Below are 16,505 nucleotides of genomic sequence, written 5' to 3'. Positions count from 1 at the left end.
GAAAAAGCAAGTTATCCCATGATAATTTGATTTATGAACTTCTTTTTTTTGAGGAGGATTAGCTCTGAGCTAACATCTGCCACTAATCCTCCTCTTTTTGCTGAGAAAGATTGGCCCTGAGTTAACATCTGTGCCCACTTTCCTCTACTTTATATGTGGGACACTGGCCACAGCATGGCTTGAAAAGTAGTGTGTAGGTCCGAGCCTGGGTTCTGAACCTGCAAACCCTGGGCCATTAAAGTGGAACATGTGAACTTAACTGATACGCCACAGGGCCAGCCCCATGAACTAATTTTTTAATTTATTTATTCACTCGTCTAACATGCATTGAACATCTCCTGTGTGTCAAGATAGGTGGTGATATGTTATAGGACAACACTAACAATGTCCCTACATTCACGTTGTGGGGAAATCAGAGAGTAAACAAAAAAAACAATAAATAAAGTAATTACATTGTTGTAAAGGAAATATTGAAAGTAATGTGATAGAAAGTCAGAGAGGCTGCTTTAGATGGGGTTGAAGAGAGAACCTGTAGTTTCAGCGAGGGCTTCTGAGGAGGCAGCTCTTGAATTGAGACCTCGAATTTCAGAATAAGCTAGCCAAGCAGAGATCAGAGGGAAGAACACTCGTCAGGGACGCAGAGCAGATAAAGGTTTCTTATGTTTAAGGACCAGAAAGGACCCCATAATGGCCAGATGCCACTGCCCAGGAGGAAGGACGATAACATTGAGGGCCATGATAAGGTTTGGATGTGCTCAAAAACCCCTTTAGGGCTGCGCTATTTTACATACGTCACGTAAATATATTTTATGCAGAAGTTTTCCAATATTAACCAAGTAACAGTTTGTGGTTTTGGGGGGAGAACTGGGAGAACTTTACTACTTATTGTTTCATAAAAAATATAAGGAAAGCATTCTTAATGTTAATCGGGTAAGATGGGAAAGGCCAGAATTTCTGGAGTCAGCTTATATACAAGACGAGCTAGAACTTTCCTCCCATAGATATTATTAAATTATCTTTAAAAACTTGAGCCAATTTATTTATTTGTTTCTTTATCACCAGAGATGACAATATTAGTGTGGTTTAGGAAATAGCTCTGTGTGTGTATATGCATGTACATGTTAACCAACATCCATTGGTTTCTGGCATATGAATACTAATTGCCATCTCTCAAAAGAGATTAAAGAACATAGTGATAAAATCTTGTTTTGGATGAGTTAATAAATTGGAAGTTGAAATAAAGGCAGAGTCATAAAATGACCTGATCAAGGAAACACTTAGGAGATCTTCTGATAAACTTCATCTTCATCTGGCAACGATGGTATTAAGAGAAAGATCCTTTGCAATTCAAAAACTTTAATTGCAAAATAGAAATTAAATATTTTTCTGTTAGTAAACAAAGAAATCCATATACATCTTCTTTCTTAAATACATAATTCTAGCAATTCATTTTTATGGCCATTTCTCACTAAGCCATCTTTCACTTTGATAACATAATTATAGTGGAACACAAAATTCCTTACTGACGCTGAGACCTCATTTAAGCTTCTACAAGCTCTATATTTAGAGCGCATATTGTTCTTAACCTAAATATTGCATGTCTTTTCATAGCTATCCTAAGAGAAATCTCACTTATCTATTTACTGAAATTTCATTACCCCAAACACAGTCTCAGACACAGCCACTCTCACTTTCATTCTCACTCTGAATTAGGGAGAAAACGTCATATTCTTTTTTTAAAACAATTCATAAAAAAAAACTAATATGGAAGTAAATTGACTAATCACCAAAGCTCGAATATGTTTAGCTAGTATATGTGGGAGCTTCTGGCCAGCCCAAAAGATAAAGGCAGATAACTCTATGGGCCTTCACTGATTTTGTATTTTCTTATGATGTTGAAGGTGGGGGCTAGCTATGCTGAGGACCTGCAGTAATAATGGTAGGAATCTTGGAATTTATCCATGGATTCGTTAGAAAAACTACCAGACATCTTCTATGTGCCAGGAACTGTACAGAATGAATAAAATATGTGTTTTATTTGACTCTTTTTCTGGTGTCTACTCATCTTTTATTTGGTTTTCCACCACGTTAGATATGCCCCACTTACTTTTTCAAAATTTATAGGTCCTCAAAAAGTACCATGAAATTATATCTCCCTCCAAGGCTTGCATTTGACTTGCACTTGGTCGTTTGGAATTCATGGCAATTGGTGTTGCATTCGAATAGCATATTTCCTATTGTTTTAGGCAGAATGATTTATAATAACAGCGTATGGGAAGGTTTGATTTTTGACATGCTTAACACTGATGAATTAGGTGAAATATTTCTCAATCACAATCTTCTGCTCAAGCTTCTTTGAAGCGAAGCCCAGGTTCTCTCTGGTGAGACTAGGGAGGGTGGAGTAGGTGAATAAAATATGAGACGAAGAGGAGCACCATCCTCAGACGAGTAAATCTTCCCCCAGGCTGTGACAGTAGCATCTCCACCCTGTCTTGCCTCAATGCACGTCTGGGCCCCTTTTTGTCAGTTCATCACTGGTTCTCCCTGGATTGTAGGAGCAGGTTAACAACTTTGTTTACTTTCCCATGGAAGGAAGAAGAAAACTATGGCTCCTGCCCTTAAAGCTTTTACTGGAACTTCTCCCTATCTGCCTCAAGGTGGCTCAGAATAGCCCACAGTAATTTTTCGACCTTCTGGGAGGTCATACACACTTCTCTGGACCCTTGTTGATCAAAGTCAAGGATGTTCCTTCAATTCATGTATCAGAAATCACTTATTTTAAGAGTTGCAGGTAGATCTTCTCATAGAGTCTAAAAAGCTCCCGTGATATCATAAAGCCTTCCTCTTTCCTTGTTTCCACTGCTGATGTCAGGAGGTTAGCCTTCACAAAGGACTCTCTGATAGATCAACTTTGTTCTCCATCACCTCCTCAGGTCAGAGAGAAGATAGGTGGTCTGGCATTTGCCTTGCACAGCTCTAACAGCCCTATATACACATAGGCTCTTGTGGCAAGTTCAGCATGATTTCTGTAAAGCAATGTATCTTAAACTTTTGAGTGCATTGGGATCACGTGGGGTGCCTATTAAGAACTGCAGATTTGGGATCATTATCACCAGAAGTAATGATTCTATAGATCTGAATCAGGTCCCCCAAAACTGATACAGTAATAAGCATCTATGATCATTATGGTGCAGATAATCTTGAGTTCCTTCTTTGAGAAAGATTGCACTGTGATGACAAACACTGGCTTGTGAATTGACAAACCTGGTTGAATTTCTAGCCTCACCACTTAGTAAGAGTGTGACTTCGGATATGTTAATCTTACTAACCAGAATCACTTTGGAATTAGATAAACCAAAATTTGTAACTTAGCTCTCACACTTCTTGGTGATTTTTTATGTTACTTAATTTAGCCAAGCCCATAATGCCACATAATGTAGATACAAGGAACAGGTCATTCTAGGGAAACTTACAAGTGAAGGGTCAACAAGAAGAGGCCCATAGTTACCCAGGTCTTCGGGCTTCCTGGAGAGATGCATGCTGGGCCTGGGCTTTACTAGACCCACTGTGGCTGTGCTCCAGGAACGGCACCCTGTGGTCTGCTGCTCTACCTTTAATGAGATGAGCATGAGAATGACCTGAACAGTGGGTAACGTGATGTTCTCTGAGTTCACCTGGTATTGTATGTAATTACAATGTAATAATAGCTTAGATGCCAGCTGTTTAGGAGAGCCATGGGAAATGCCATCTGCTCAGCACTTGGAGACCTCGGGAGCACCTGAAGGAAAATGCAGCCTCTCCTTCTTGGGTGAGGGCAGTGTTTCGGGTTCCATTTAACTCATTTATGGGCAATTCAGAGCGAGCTCTCAGGGAACTTTGCAGATAGACTCCACACCATGTGTTTTTTCATTTTGTTTTGTTTATTTATTTTTAAATTCTTCCACTCTATCTCATAGGGATTCTGTGAGCACTGAATGGACTAATATATGAAAGTACTTAATTCAGTTCTGATCCACAGTAAAATCATTGGTATCTCTATTTTTGTTTATACTTCATCCCTTTCCTGCATCCTACAGGGCCCAGGACACTTAAAAACTGCATGTTTTATACTTCTTTGTCCCAAATTGGCTAATTGGTTATTTTATAATTGTTGTTGTTGTTTTTGTTATTATTAATCCCATTAATCTTGAGTTGAAACATTATTGTGGATTCCTTTTTTCTTTTCCTGAGGGAAGTTCAATCTAAGCAAGGAAATTTTTTTTCTTCTCTGAAGCTTAGGTTGAAGTCCATTATAATTCTAACAGTTTGCCATAGAGTTTTTCACATTCCAATTGTGAGAAGCGTTATATGAGTAGCTGAATTGCTGTGCCTACCTTTCCAGGGAAAGAAAGGACTGAATCACACAAATCTTGATTATTTAAATTTTGCTATTTGAAGGACCTGCTCTGAAATTGTTTTACTATAGCACATATTTTCATTAATGTTTGCAAACCTTTGTTCATGACTCTTTGTGAGCTCATGTGGAATTATATATAATATATAATGTTGATGTATACAATTCATAATATTTTAAATTCAAATATCAATAATATTGCAAAATATGAGTACACACATGTGAATGTACTATATAAATGTATCTGCTGAAATAGGGAATGTGTCGCTCTGCCAGAGTGTGATTTTTAAACAGATTATTAAATAAAGCTGTATATGTGTCATTGTTAAAAAAAACAATAAATATTATATACTCTCTCTCTCTATATATATGTATGTATATATATCTAGGACAATGCCTGCCACATACAGAAACTCAGTATGTTTGTTAAATATCCAGAGGGTCACCATCATTTGATTTGGACATTCTCATTATCCAGAAGCATTCAGTGAGGAGGCACTATTGAAGAATCTAGAATCCGCCTGCCACCTTCACCTCCCAGCAGCCCCACCCTCCACACTGGCCCTCGCTAGAACTCCGAGCATCTATATATTTCCGTCAGTGCACGGTCATTATACCCAAGATAGAATCTATCTACCAAAGTTTTTCACATCACTTAAGATGCTGATCGACATTTATGAGGATATTAATATAAACTTGAATAAATTGATAATAAACTGCTAATACGAGACTAAAAATTTTCATGAAGTCAGAAACATTTAAACTTGGCAGCAACTAAACTGCGCTAACTGAAACCTGGAAGGGAAATTATCCTTTTGTCATTTGACATTTTGAAATCCATTGACCTTTATCTCACTTACAAGAGTATTATGGTTTTATTTTATGTGCTTTCTCACTTCATTCCCAGCTGTTTTTTCTTTCTCTTGATTTCTCAGAATGCCTGGCCCAGTCTCCCTGTTGCTCCTTGATATTCCTCTTGTCAGAGCAGCATAAACATTTGTTTAGAGACCCAGGGGCAGGGCGGGAGCAGCTATGGGTGCATAGACAGCATAATATTTAAATATTTCTCTAAGAGGGAAATGACTGAGACAAGAGAATTTTCAAGTGAGGAAAAAGAGGGAAAACTGAAGTCTATATGACAGAAGAAAAGGAAGAACAACTAGAAGAGGTTGTTGATAGTGAGAATTGTCCCTGAGTAATTGCAGGAAGGGGACTGATGTTGGAAAGGAGCTGTTTCGACAGGAATGACACATAGTGAACAGCACCAAGTCCTTCATATCACAAAGTGTAAATGCAATTCCCACCTGCAAGGAGCAGATGCTCCCCTTACGACCGCGAAGACATCATCAGTAGCTGGACCCAGAGCTCTGGATCTTTGGCCCATCTCATAGTGGTTTCTGGTTGCTTTCTTTTTTCAATCTTCAGAACACTTTGCTCCTATGAAAGTTTATTTATTTTTAATTCCAATAAAAAGGAGCTGCTCTGGCTGAATGTAGGCGGGGTTCTGATCACTGTCTACTTGCTGGGTCCAGGACTCCCATAGCGCTGTGGTCTGAGGGACCTCCCAGGAAACCCCAGGCTTCTGTGACTCAGAGTAAACACAGCTGCTTCACAGAACAGAGTGCAGGCTCTTTTGCTGATGCTTCTGGCTCTAGTGGCCTCTGCCACCTGCCATTCTGTCTCCCTTTTCCTACCACCCTCCTGGGTAAGAACCATTGCGAACATTGGCTATCGCCTAGACAACCCTTGACTCATGAACGTCTTCTTATCCTGAGCTTTCTCTACAATTATCTTTCCTGCCTCATCTTGTCCATGAATGTCTCCTTGTCTTACAATGTCTTCTAAAATCCACTAGACAGACTCTTTCTCTGTTGGACTTGCCTTGGGCCTCTACCCTGTGACAGCCAACTGTGTCTACTCTGCTCTTCCTTTCCCCAGTGTAGCCTTATGATTTTGCATCACAATTACAGGCTTGTGGGGCCACCTTCCCTTTTAAGTATTCTGTTTCTCTAGATTAGAGGGCTTTCTCCAATCTCTTTCCCCATTTGGGGAGTTCAGTGATTTCCTTTTCTGACTGAAGAAGGTGGTGAGAGGTTGATTTGACAGTTCACATTCCACCTAAGGAATTTATGGATGAATGGATAAAGAAGAGGTGGTATATATACAATGGAATACTACTCAGCTGTTAAAAAAGGATGGAGGCCACCCCATTGCCGAGTGGTTAAGTTCGCGTGCTCCACTCCAGGCGGCCCAGTGTTTCATTGGTTCGAATCCTGGGCGCGGACATAGCACTGCTCATCAAACCATGCTGAGGCAGCATCCCACATGCCACAACTAGAAGAACCCACAACTAAAATATACAACTATGTACCAGGGGGCTTTGGGGGAGAAAAAGGAAAAAAGTAAAATCTTTAAAAAAAAAAAAAAAGGATGGAATCTCGCCATTTGTGACAACACGGATAGATCTTTGAGGGTATTATGCTAAGTGAAATAAGTCAGACATAGAAATACCATATGATTTCACTTATACGGGGAATCTAAAAAACAAAACAAACAAATAAACAAAACAAAACAGAAAACTAAGCTTATAGATACAGAGAACAGATTGATGGCTGCCAGAGGTGAGCAAGGTGGGGAGTGGGTGAAATGAGTGAAGGGGGTGAAAAGGTACAAAATTTCAGTTGTAAAATAAGTCCTGGGGATGTAATGTGCAGTATGGTGACTTGAGTTAACGCTACTGTATTGCATATTTGAAAGTTGCTAAGAGAGTAAATCTTAAAAGTCTTCATCACAAGAAAAAAATTTTGTAACTGTGTGAGGTGACAGATGTTAACTAGACATATTATGGTGATCATTTTGCAATATATAGAAATACGGAATCATTATGTTGTAAAACTGAACCTAATATAATGTTATATGTAAATTATACCTCACTAAAAAAACAGAAATTGTCTCAAAAGTGAGAAACATGCCCATCCCTTGTCTTTTGCTACCTGAATCTCAGTTTGGTGAGTAAATCCAGCTCAGTGGGCAAAAAACCATGCAGGTGCAGGGCCAGGCCCTGTCTCCTAGAGCGAGCTGGGAGGCCCAGCACCTTCCCTTTTTCTCCCCATTCTGCTGGTCCCTGGTGTGTGGTGGGTGACTGAAACTCATGAATCAGTGAATTCACTAATTCATTTTGTGGATAGAACTTTTTCTGAGGAAAGTGTCCAAAGACTGGATTTGGGAGCAAGGCAGCTGAAAACCTCACTTTGGCTTCAGGTCCAAACCCCATTTCTCAACCCAACATTACCAGAGAACCCTCTCCAATGGGAGGTACAGGGCTGCAGCCAATGACAGCTCACGCTGAACTTAGATCTAAATTGGCTCTTTTGCCTGTTTTCAGTTCATCAGATGAATCAGGAGAGTACAGGTAAGTGCTTAGCACCTGCGACATCAGTAAGGTGCTACCTGCACATCACTGTAGCAGCTGTAACGTTTTGCACACTTACATCTTTATCTCATGTCCCATAAGTGATATGATCCACTTATCAATTCAAATTGAAAGGTAAGAACCATGATCTCTTGAGAGACCTAACAACTTATCACAGGACCTAGTGGGTATTCTGCAAATATTTTTTGACTGATTCACTGACTGATTATCTGAAACAAGAAGAAATCATTGATCATGCTTACAATTTCCTGAGGTCTCAGTGTATTTGTGTGTGTGTCTATAGTCTGAGAGAAACCATGAACACATTATATATATTTTAAAACATCTATATTAATTTTCCACCCACAGCTGAGCCTTGTTAGTCTCCCCTAACTGGGGAGACCTGATCAAACCCACAGCACAGTGTTTAGTCTTGAGTTGGGCTCTGCAGGCACAGAGCACAGGCTCTGTGTGCTCTGGGCTTGAATCCAGCCCCACTGCTAACTAGCCATGTGATGTCAGGCAAGCTACTCACTTCATTGAGATCAAATTAGGTATGGCTGACAAAGTACTTAGAATAATGCCTAGCACTCGACAAATGTTAGCTAATATTATCGTGAATGTTGATGTCATTGTTATGTGAATTTCTAATGAGGTATAGTCTTCCAATTTTCTTTCATATATAATATTTGGATTGTCTCATTGTCACCCTTAGTATAATATTTTACTACAAATGTAGGCAACAATAATAAAAAGATTTCTGTAAATGAGCCAATTCTATATGTCTCCAATGCACTTCTCTCTTTCATCAATGTGCTTTCTTTAAATGCCTGGTCAAAACATATTGCAGAATTCCTGCTCTTCTTTATCTAGAACCATGGAAATGAGTTGCATTATGGGGCTTAGAGTATCACTACTATAGTAGATGTCAGAGAGGCGGAATTTTATTGAAGCTAATGGTCTCCACTAATACTAGAACATACATGCCCTGTGTTCCTCAAGGAAGACCCTCTGCAGCTGGAGAGCAGCCGTTTATCAGCTAAACCTTTCAGGTATCATTCAATTTGAGAAGGAGGAGATTAAATTATTCTAGGAAGGGCAATGAGAATCCCATTGAAGGTAATAGAATGAAATATTGATTTAATTCAGGGCTGCATGTTCTCAAAGCTTAGGCGAAGAGCAAGGGCTCTGTGTACTGATTGACTCTTGTGACTCCAAGGCATTAGCTCCCCTTGGTGTTGCTGGAGGAGGCCAATAGCATGGAGATAACATTTAAAGGAAATATTTTAGGGGTTACATGGTGAAAAGGATTTTTGGCCGATTACTGTAGAATAAAGAACCCCAATGCGAATCTGGAGACGTGAGGACCGGTTGTGATTCTGGATGAGGATCTTAATATTCCTGGACCTCAAATCCTCATGTAAAAATGAGGAATTTCTGCTTGAATGACAGCTGCTAAGGTACACGCCAGCCTTTTTTTTTTTTTGATAAGTATATATGTATAATTCTAAGATTCAAAGTGTTTTTTATAATTTGAAAAAAAGAGTCATTTTGAGGTTAGGAAGAGAAGTATTTGAGTCCAAGCAAGAGCAAGAGTCGATATGGACACTTTATAACTTAGCTTTGGGAAAGAGAAAGTATATTGTTGCAGTTGTATCCTTCAGCGTTAACAGTAATGAAGAACTGTAAATCCTTAATCTTCTCACCTAGAGATTGGGGATAATAATATGTGTTTCTTAGAGTGTTTGTGATTATAGAGACTAAATGAGACAGGCAGAACATTTAACACAACACTCCAAAACGTGACTGTTGGTTACTACCACTATGTGAGTAAAGGAGGGTGAGTATGCCTGATGGAACATTCCAGAGTGCTCTGATGGAAGGTCTCCTGGGTGAAGTGAAGCCGTCAAGTCCTATGGGTTGATGAGGGAGCTGCAGGGAGGAGTATTATGGGTGTTCATGGAACATGTCCTCTTAGCTAATCCAAGCAAAGAACGTTATTAGAGGTTGCTCGAACTTTTCCTATCTTGAACGTTCAAGTTTCTCTGTCTCAGAATGACACTGGAAGGTTAGTGTCAACACTAAAATTCTATGGCTCTGTCGTTAGAACTTTGTCCCTGTTTTTCTTATTGGATGCATTATGTTGTACTGAAAAGGTATAAAAATCTCAAAAATTATTCCATTAAAAAATATTCCATTGCTTTTTCACCTAAGGCAAAATATAAGGGGGCAACTAGAAGGATAAGCCGTAAGAATTCCCAGCACTTCATCAAGGAAGAACAAGATTAGCCCTCTAGGATCTTGGCAAAATAAGCAGAGAAGCTTGTCTTCAGCACCTCTAGCTTCTCAGTTCTTCATTCTTTTCTCACCTTCGGGTCACTCTTCCCTTCTTTCCCAAAAATTCTGCTTTGGGATGCAGTACTTCCTATGTAAAATAAAGAAAAACTGGGATCTGCAAGGACACAGAGTGGGGATCTCAGTGGAAAGGACAAAATGGGTGGAAATTTAATTCTCTGTGAGGCTCTCTCTTCATCCTCCCCCTCCACAGTCTGTGCTTGTAGTTAAATGGCTTTACAGGTCGCCATCCTTGCTTTGGAATTCTTGTGAATGACCATGGAAGGGTCCAGGGCTTAGGAGGCACAGAGAAGTTCTCTGCATCCTGAGGATTGCTGAGTTGATAGTCCATCCTTCACTCTCACCTTTGGATTCCCTGTGCTGCAATGAATTCTCCACTCCAAGCTGGGCAGTTTCCCTGAGCAGGTAAGGATAAACACCCTCTCAGGTGTGTGTGTGGTTCTCCAGCAGTAGGTGGCAAGCTGAGGGAAGCAGGACACAAATAATTCTTCCTCTTGCAATTTTCCTTCAAATGGAATTTTCCACATGCTTCAGGGAATAATTCACACTGTAAAAAAGTGATTTTGACACCACACTTCAATGCTTATAGAAGGAAGCAAGGCAGACTTATAGCAGCGACTATTTCACTTAGGCAGAGAAAATTGCCCCAGGTACCTTACAAATTTCAGCTTCTCACACCTCATTGCTGGACTTCCCAAAGTACAGCTGCCTGGCTTTTCATTGCGTGGTCAGTTGATGACTCAGTAAATAAGTCGTTTAGTCAGCAATTAACCCCTATTAAATAAGTGAATGACTCTAGCTTGTCTTTGCATGGCTCACAAGTTATTGGGGAATATAAAGTGTTTATTTAGCAAACATTTATTAAGCTCTGAGAGATAATTATGCATGAATTCCTTACAGCAGGGTTTCCCCAAGGGTGTTCTGCAGAGCGTTGTCCAGTAGAGTGCTCTTACCAAAGTAAACAAGCAGAGGGCAATGCCGCAGTTCCCATTGCACATTAGAATGTTAACTGGTCCTTGGAGATGGGTGGAAAGAAAAAGACTTTATGGTTGTTTAACTCGGGATTCCAAAAATTGTCTCTCCCCAGAACACATTTTTTCTTTCATTGCATCATCATTGAAGAAGCAATGTTTGTCAGGAAATACTGACTACTGACTTAAGAAACTTGTTCTAAAAGTTGCTGAAAGAATTTTCAGAATCGAGGGGCTATTGCACTGCTACTTCATCCTTCATGGAACAAGGACTTACTAAAGGAGGCAATGGGCATTATCAAAAGGAGGGGAAGAGGGTTCGCTGAATTGAGCAATTTCTGCATCCAGAGAAAGTATCTTGGGAGCTGGGAGACTCCTGAGATGCTTCGGCAATGATCAGTGCAGAGCCTTTCGTTCAAGACTGTCTATGTTAGTTTTTGAGAGAATTTGCAAATTCTTCTGAATAGCTTTTCTAAAGGACATAATTTTAAGATTTTGTACCATTGTTTTATTTAAATCTAAAATTAGAAACAGCTAATTAAAGAATTGTGATGATATGATCACTCTTTTCCCCTTTAATTGACCTATAAATTAATTATTAAAATACTTATTGAGCATCCTACTCTGTGCTAGGCTCGTGCAAGTCACTAAGGATGCAGAAATGAGCAAGCAGAACTCTTACTATATCTGTCTAATACAGAATCCTACACAGTTTACCTTTAAGTACACTGCATCAATTATTCGGAGAGAAAATGTAGAGTTCTTCCTCTTCTTCCTCAGAATGTCTTTGATTCATCTCATTTGCTCTAATCCATATCCTCCAGTCTGGGCTGGGCATATTTCAAGATGATCACAATAGACGAGTCACTGGTCTTTTGACCTCAATCTTCCTGCCCATTTCACTCTGCTTAAAGCTCTCGGATAATCATTCCTAGAGATGATTTGCTGACTGTTATTAAAAAAAAAAAAAGACAGGCATAGAAATGATTAGCATTTACGGAAACTTAATGTCTCAATCTTGAGGAGGTCCAGGAGTGGAAAAATCTTGCTAGATAGAAAATCCTTGTCACTAGAAGCTACGGAATTGAAATGTAGAGGACACAGTTCTGCTAACTTTGCTCCAGGGAAAACAGCTTGCCACTTTTGAGTCCCAATTCCTTCTATATTGCCCAGAAGAGAGTGTTCAAAAAACCATTTTAGAGGAGAGCCCGAATAGGAAATATGTTTGTAATTTTTTGTGGAACAAAGTAATTTATTGTCAATGAAAGAAATGTCTCAGTTCGCCTATGTACAATATTTGAAGAACTTAAAAGTATCTCTTTTACTCAAATGAATGTTTTCAGAAACAATTAAAATTTACTTGTATCTATCTAAATTTAAAGAAATGGTAGTAGGCTAAAATGACTTTTTGGGGATTTTAACCGAATCAATATAAAAATAAACTTGTAAATGTCCACAGGATAAAATGAAACTCTCCAATCCTGCAGAAATAGTGAGTGCAAAATAATTAAGTTGTGGAGATAAAAAAAGAATTCTGCTGTTCAGAACATGGTGTGTAGCTTTTATTCATCTCAATATTACTGAATAATGATTGCCTTTTGCATGTAGATATGTTTCAAAATACAATCTATCACAAGAAAAAGTGGAATTATGAAAGGACTTTTTGATTTCATCTCAACCTTTGGAAAGCAGGTTCTGATTCTTCTTTGTCTTTCTCCTTGGGTGTCAGTCTCATTGTCTCTGGGAGTGTTTGTGGAAAAAGTCTTCTGACATGAGGACTTCACTCCCAATTTGACAAAACCCCAAAGGAGCTTGCTCTAAAAACTCTATTCTTCCCGCATTGAAACACTGGAGTCCTTTATAAGGAGGGGGAAGAGAAGTTGGCCAAAAGTATTAGGGAACTAGCCCATGGGAAGAGCTATAAATAGGGGCCAGAGGGATCCACTTCACTAACAGCCTTGGCTTTCATCTTATGGTATAAAACTCCAGCAGCTTATTGTGGCATTCAGGTCCTTTGAAACTCAACCTGCCTAAATTTCTTTCTTTATCTTCTGCTTCTTCCCTTGTGTTCCCGCCATACACAGTACTCCGTGCTTTTATTGCCACTGCGACTGTGCTCATACTGTTCCCTTTGACTTGAATACCCTGACCCAGCCATTCAAGGCTAATAAAGTGAGAATATGAGGAGAACCTCCAGCAAATCATAGGTCTGAGATGCCAAAAACTGGAATTTAAGACCTTCTAAGGTGGAGAGGTTCAGGTAAACACTCTGGACTTTAGGCTGGGAACTTGGTAGAGGCATAACCAAGAGTTAAAGTAAACAGCAGCAAAATAGACCAATTTCTACAAACACTGAAACCTAGTCCGAAATCATCTCAAACATTAATTGTATTAAGGAGATCATTCCCTAACTAACAGCGTCCCAGAGGCCTAAATATATCATCTTTCAAGAATTATAACTTAATCTAGAGACTCAAATTATATTTATAATCTTTCATAGGAAGTGTCAGCCAGTCTATCAACAATTACTGAACAATATTTGTTTATCTTAAGGAAGTATTATGTTTTATATAGGAGAATGGTATTGTGGAACTGTTAAAAATGAGTCCTCGTCCTTCAAAAAAATGTACTGTAAACAATTATTAGGCATACCATGAAGGAAGATTAACTAAAAATCAAGAGATGTTAGAGAATAACTTAATATGTTCTAGAAAATATAAGACGGGGCCAAAAATTTCTTCAGAGAATTGGAATCCATTTTTTTTTTAAAAAAGGGAAATCTTAACTAAGATATATGCTAACTGAAGTTAAGAAATGAACAAGTGGGTTAACAGAAGATTCAGTACAGCTAAAGAGAAAGAAGATGGGTAAATAGAAAGTATACAATGTATTGTAAAATATAAAGCACAGAGATTTGGAAGGAGAAAAAGAAAGAAAAGAGTATGAGTATAAGATACATAAGAAACATATGTGTAACTGGCATTTCAAAAGGAGAAAATGGAGAGTGGAAATGAGGCAATAATTGAAAAGATGAATAGCTGAGAATTTTCTAAAGTTAAAGAAAAATGTCAATACACAGATTAAATAATTTCTATAAACCTCAAATAAGAAAAACATTAATACTGAAATTAAAGAACAAAAAGAAAATCTTTGAAGTAGCCAGAGAAAATGACACATTACCCTTGAAGAATCAACAGTAAGAATGAAAAGTGTTTCTCAGAAAAAAAATAGAAAAAGAATGTAATGATAGTTTCAAAACATTAAAGATAACAATTAACAAATTAAAATTCAACACACATCAAAAAGTAGTCTACCCTAATAAAAGTAAAATCACAATTCTTTTAAAGAAGCAATATCTGAGTTAATTTGGTGTCATTAAATCTACTGGAATGCTAAAGGGAATTCTTCAGGCAAAAAAAAAAAAAAAAAAAAGATACCAGACAGAAACAAGAAATATAAGAAGAAATGAAAAGAAATAGCAAGGGTAAATAAATGAGTTAACCTAGTGAATATTGACTGCATAAAACAAAAATTAAAATTTCTTATGAGGTGTTATATACATACAAATAATTAAAATATATGCAATCATAGCACCAAAGGAGGGAAGTGAGGGAAGTATATGGAGTTAAAATATTTTGGTTTAAGTGTTTTAAGGTCTTGAATTTTCCTGGAAGAAGTAAAAATACTAATTTTAATTAGGTTTTATTCAGTCGAGGATACATATAAACTCTATAGCTTAATAACTCAAAAAATAGGTTAAGATTGGGGCCATCCCAGTGGCACAGTGGTTAACTGTGCATGTTCCACTTCGGCAGCCCAGGGCTCGCCAGTTCGGGTCCTGGGTACGGACATGGCACTGCTTGGCAAGCCAGGCTGTGGTAGGTGTCCCACATATAAAGTAGAGGAAGATGGGCATGGTTGTTAGCTCAGGGCCAGTCTTCCTCAGTAAAAAGAGGAGGAATGGTGGCAGATGTTAGCTCAGGGCTAATCTTCCTAAAAAAAAAATAGGTTAAGGCATTTATGACAGATAAGTAAAAAAGGAAAAATGAAGCAATAAAAATAAATAAGTAGTCCAAAAAGAGGATAAACAACAAAAGAAAATCAAATATGGAATAAGTGGGATAAATAGAAAGAAATAGCAAAATTTTGGAAAAAGCACAAACATATCAGAAATTACATTAAATGTAAAGAAACTAAATATTGAAATTAAAAGAAAAAGACTATTAGAGTAAATATTAAACAAAATACTCTATTCTACCTAAAAGAGATCCAACTTAAATACAAAAACCTTGGAAGGTTGAACGTAAAAGCATGAAGAAGCCATATATCCAGCAAACAATAACCAAAAGAAAGTGTAACTATCAATGTCAGAAAAGGTAGACTTTACAAAATAAAGTACTACTAGACATAAAGACAAATATTGTATGATGATGAAACTGTCAATTTACCAGGAGCATATAAAATATTCTAAACTGAGTACACCTGGTTAACAAGGTTTTAGAATATATAAATCAGTAATAGACTTAAAAAGAGAAATGGACAAATCTACAACTGTAGCGGAACATTTTAACCCAACTTCTCTCACTAGCTGGTAGAATAAGTAGTCACCTTGAATTTATGGACTATTTGAACAACTGTAAAACGTATATTGTTTCCATATGCCCATAGGACATTATCAAAAATTGAACATATGTTGGACCATAAAGCAATTTCAAAGAATTGAAATCTTACAGAGTATGTTTCTGACAACAGTGGAACCAAAGTAGAAATTAATAACAAAAAGGAAGATGTTCTAAATATTCCTGAAGTTATGCAGATTAAGCAAAAAAGTTTTAAATAAGTCATAGACCAAAGAAGAAATCACAATGGAAATTAAAATGAATTTTAAAACATGTGAAATGCAGCAAAATTTGTGCTTAAAGAGAAATTTATAGCCTTAAATCACATATTAGAGAAACTAAAGGCTGAAAATTCGTGATTTAAGTATAAATGCCAAGATAGTGAAAAAAGATAAGAGAAAATTTCAATCAAAGAAAGTAGAAAATATTAAAAATAAGAAATTGACTTACAAAGGAAACATACAGTAGAGAGAATACACAACAACTGACAGTGGTATTGTGAAAAGATTAATACAATTGGTACAATGCTGGTGAGGACTATTCAAGAAGAAAATTGAGAAGGCACAAATTACCGACATCCTGCACACATAATTAAAGAATACTAAAACTAAATTAATGGGTACCAACAGATTTAAAAATTTAGTTGAAATTGACAAATTCCTTGAAATCACAATGTGTAAAAACTGAAACAAGAAAATGAGAAAACATGAAAGTTCCAAAATCCGTAAGTAATCCATAATTTTCAGCCTAGATGA

The sequence above is a fragment of the Equus asinus genome, chromosome 4 (assembly GCF_041296235.1).
Source record: "Equus asinus isolate D_3611 breed Donkey chromosome 4, EquAss-T2T_v2, whole genome shotgun sequence".
Lineage (NCBI taxonomy): Eukaryota > Metazoa > Chordata > Mammalia > Perissodactyla > Equidae > Equus > Equus asinus.
The sequence above is the reverse complement of the archived record's forward strand: the minus strand, read 5'-3'. Positions refer to the sequence as shown.